General features: G+C 27.9%; 1 long non-coding RNA gene across 2 annotated transcripts; it reads right to left on the bottom strand.

Moving 5' to 3' along the window:
- Positions 1-1,649: 1,649 nt before the first annotated feature.
- LOC101510053 (uncharacterized) lies at positions 1,650-4,600 on the bottom strand. 2 transcript variants are annotated; one of them, XR_003472874.2, is made up of 4 exons: positions 3,154-4,600; positions 2,371-2,793; positions 2,075-2,199; positions 1,650-1,892 (listed from the first exon to the last, which is right to left on the bottom strand). It is a non-coding gene; the product is annotated as an uncharacterized lncRNA (long non-coding RNA). The 2 variants fall into 2 exon arrangements; XR_189808.3 differs by having other exon boundaries at positions 2,371-4,582.
- Positions 4,601-4,890: the final 290 nt, after the last annotated feature.

Genomic DNA, 4,890 nt, shown 5'->3' with positions numbered 1-4,890 from the left:
AAAAAAGATGGCAATTGTTATAACATGTTGAAATGGACAGACATTTGAGCAATTGGCAGAAATATATTTACATAGTTGTAGATGGCAGGGATTTTACAACTCATTCAACAACGGGTCCAACATTTCTTAAAGAAAAAACAGAACTTGCCCCACTGAATTGAATTTTCTGTGTTTTCATTAATAGCATCCAGCTACTACTATAAGATAGATATTAATTATTGTAAGAAAAAAACGATAGATAGGAATACTTCACTCCACATATATAAGTAATTCGATTGGTGAATTAAATGCACAAAATATTGAGAAATAGATAAAAGATTTAATATATGCTATTAACATCTTTCTCCTTAACTAATAATATTCGTCAATTAAAAAATAAATATTTGTGAATTAAAAAATAAATATATAAAATAAAGGTTAAAAATCAGAAGAAAAAAAATAATTAAAGATTAAAATACAATTTTGTTCCTCATTTTTTTTTAAGAATTTTGTTCGATTCTTTATTAGCTTATTATTGACTCCTTTATCTCTTAAAAATGTTTGAAAATTTTGAATGTTAGAAATAGTCTTATATTGTTTGAAATTGTAAATGATGAATGAATTCAATGCTATATATGAAGTTTTAGTTCTTCATTATAATTTACATCAGTCAAAACAATATGGATGTTTTGAAAGTCATGAAAATTTTGATAGAAATGTGATGTAACAATTTTTACAAAATGTTATTTTGTAGTTGTCATTATATAATAATCGTGATTTTTTTTCATTAACTTTACAGATTTCATATTAATTTTTTGTGTCCTATTGTATTATTTTAATTTCTCTATCCATTTTTTTTCAATATTATCTCCTTTTCTAATTTTAATTTGTTCTCTTATATTTTAAAAGTCTGAATTCAATCTTTAATCATTTACTGTTGTTCCAAAATGATCTCTTATTATATAAAACTTACTTCAACATTATCAATTTTTGGTTTTAAAAATAATCTCTTATTTTACGAAAAGAAATCGTAATATGATCCCATTTTCCAAAAAACACAGTATTTTCGTTTTTTAATCATATCGAATTAGGTGAAATGCATTGAATGGCTCAAATTAAGTACGATTGTGGTCTCACCGTTACTATAAGAAAATTGACTTCTTGTGTCAAATAACGTTTGTCACTAAAAGTCAAACTATAGGTAAAAGTCAATAATACTTTGAGTGACACTCAGATCGACTTTCAACTTTAAGGGATTGTCTTGCTATGTTTTGAGGACTGTCACTACATGTTTTGAAGACTGTCACTACATGTTTTTTATTTCTACCTACAATAATGATTGTCACTAAAAACTAGATAAATATAAATAAAGAATTGATTTATTCTTATGGTATTGTCTGTCACTAAAGCTTATTATTATTTATTAAAATTAAATTTATTTTATCTCTACTAATTGTAATTCTAAATTATTAATACCAGTAAATTAAATTTAAATTTCTAATGTATTTTTATTAACTAATGCCATTGAAACATACAATAAAATGACATGATTTAAGAATAAGGCATGGCGCACTATATGGCAATGAATTAAAAAGGAGTGGAGGAATAAACTGGCACACTATATGCTCAGGTTATGAATTAGGTGTATAAAAAAAGGCATGCATCGACTATAGCGAAATTGGCAATGATTCATATTCTAAAATCAGCATTCGGTAAATATGAAGAATACAATAATTGGCATTAATATAGAGAACGAAAAAACCAAATGCTTCTACTAACAGCCAATTCAAGAAAGATTATATCATGTTGTGGACAGACACCTAAAACCTTCGGTATCAATCAATTTATATTTCCTCCACTCGTTTTTCAAGCTTATCATTTGCCTCTTTAAGTGTATCAGTTTCTCTTGCAGCCTAAAGAAAATGAAAACATATATCAACTAAGAGTAGAGAGAAACACAAAAATCAGGAATAAGAAAAAAAAAAAAAAGGAGGTTGCTTAAATATTAATTGATGAGTCATATAGAATTAATATATGAGATTCCTAATTAAAACACCAACAAATCACAATACAAGAAGAAAAATAGAAAGAAAACCTTGTCATTTTATTGTAATGTGATTTTATCATTGGTTTTTCTGGAGCTATTGTTTGATTCATCATTAGTGTTGTCCTCTACGATGTTTTTTTTGTGTTTTTCATGATTCTCATTTACATCACAACCTGCACATTCCAGAAATTCGAGTTAAGAGTTGGAATATGAAGAGTAAACAAAAACATGAATGAATCCTATCAAGATGTAATATGCTAGAAAGGACCAAATTATTAATTATGAATAGGAAAATATGATAGTTCGACTTTCAGAAAGTGAAAAATGAAATGACTAGACATTACCATTAGTACTAGCCTGACTTTGATGGAAATCAGAATTTTTAAAGAGCACTCTTATGATTCTTGTTATGCTATTAGAAACTCTATTTCGGCCTTAACATCTCCATGTACCTGATCTAGAATCTACAACAAAGAATTTATACTTACATGTAAAGTTGTTAATTTCTAGAAGAAAAAAAAAAAAACAGCAAGCTGCAAGAGTTCTCCTTTAATTGAGATATCATCAATTTTCAAAAAAAAAAAAAAAAAGCATCCACTTATTGCACGTGTTCCGCTTTTTCTTTGTTTTCTCATCCACTTCCAGCCCATAACCACCTTTACGACCTTAGCTGAAAAGTTTGCCTACTAGCTTGCTCATAGGGTTTGCTAGCTCTATTTTGCATTTGATGGGATGACGCTGAAAGATCGGCATCCACCTTTCACAAACTAGAAATAATCAGTAAATATATACTTCTCTTAATTAACTTTTAACATTAATTTGAGAATTAGGATACATAATTCCAATAAGAACCTAATTACAATAGACCTTGCAGGTCCATCACAAGGATAATCCTTTAACCGAACACTATTATAATGATCCCCGTCATGATAAGACCTAGAATGACACCATACCCAAATAAAGCTTCAAAATTCATATGCAAAGTCAAGTCAATTATTCTGAGATGGTTTCGCATATAAGCTATTGATACACACACCTTAAATATTACATATATGCACAAACGGACAGGTCTATTGCACTCATAACAACATTACTAATATTAGTTACAAACTACTCTAGCCACATACCAGTAAGATATGACTGAATAGATGTTTGCTCATTGATTTCATCAACTTGCCTTCAAAATAACCTTCACTAATTTATGTCAGCTGATACCAGATTCGTATACAACATTTAATTTTCGTTCGCCGCACTTCACATCAAAATAATGAATAGACTATTATTTATCTATTCTTTGTGTGTATGATTCTACGGTATTGCAGTAATTAATTTAATACTACATTTTGAAAGCATAGGTCTTAAAATCACAAAATGAAGACCTAGAGTCTTCTAACAAGTTAAAATATAAATAAATATTTGCTAGTTCAGTTATAGATTTAGCAAAAAGGGCAAAAAGAGAGTCAAGAAAAAGGGAAAAAGTCAACGCCAAAAATAGCTACTATTTGTTTCAAGAAATGTTGCATTTAGAGTGTAAGAGGAATTATTAGAAATAAAAGCATTGAGATGGGAATGATTGAACTGACCTTAGATGGATTAAATGGCAAAAAATTAATATCATGTAAGAGGAATTAAAAATCAAACAAAGAAGAAGTCATTCCTAATTAAGAATCAAAACAATAATAAGCACTTTATAAGATAAGAGGTGATACCTAGGGTCCTAATATAAAAATCAAAATCAAGTATCTATATAAATATATATGAAAGTTCAGGAAAAAAACCATCATCTCTATGCAACATGCTTTGGTGATTTTTTCACTTTTGGACAATACAAAACTAAGACTGAAATCAACGTAAATGAATGTTCATTGTTTATGAAGATTGTCATTACTATTTAACATGTTCTTTGCTTTTCAATTACCAAAATCAAGGCGTAGAAAATTGCTACTAGAGGCTACAACTTATTCAACATGAATTAAAGGCTAGTTATGTAACTTACTGAATATAGTTGAGCATACATATTACACTCTTGGCATTTTTATGCTTCAAGAGAGTTGCCAGCCCCAGATCTCCAATCTTAACTTCTCCTTGGTGACCATTTATAAATATATTATCACACTTCACATGGATTGTGATTGTGAAGATAGATTAAACCCATTAAAATATGCATTGCCCATCCTTTAACAACTCTCATGTCGACCTTCTTTTGTTTCTTACGGTACCTAAATCATGCATCAAACCAACTAACAAAAGGGTTAATCTCACAATAAAACAGAAAAACAAATTAAACACATATATAAAGGATAGTGAACACCCTATATGTGGCTCCCTGAGGTGAACAACTCAGGAATCATGTTAACATTCTTGTGCTTGTCTTCAATCCGAACTTGGTTCCACGCAACTTCGAGTTCGTTGACTTCATCAAATGCCTTAAAACTAATTAACCACAAATTAAGAAAAATATATACAAAAATTTGAATATTTGACGCATTCAAATCTTCTTTAAATTGGATGTATATAAAAACAATTAATTATCAATTACTCCTATGAAATACAACATAATATAGAAATTCTTCTCTAAAACCAAAAAAACACTTAACTATGGACATCTTTTTATTCACTTCGGTCTTACCCTATCTCATAAATCAATATCACCTTAAAAATCAAATTTTTTGTTAAAATAATTATCATTCTTAATTTTTGATTATTTTTTTAATTATACTCTTCAATTATTATTAGATACATTACTTCTATTATATTAATTATATTTTATATTTATGATAATGAAAACACATAAATAGTAAAATCATAATAAAAATAGACAAATTATATATATATATATATATATATATATATATATATATATA

Source organism: Cicer arietinum, chromosome 5 (assembly GCF_000331145.2).
Source record: "Cicer arietinum cultivar CDC Frontier isolate Library 1 chromosome 5, Cicar.CDCFrontier_v2.0, whole genome shotgun sequence".
NCBI classification, from domain to species: domain Eukaryota; kingdom Viridiplantae; phylum Streptophyta; class Magnoliopsida; order Fabales; family Fabaceae; genus Cicer; species Cicer arietinum.
The sequence above is the reverse complement of the archived record's forward strand: the minus strand, read 5'-3'. Positions and strand labels throughout refer to the sequence as shown.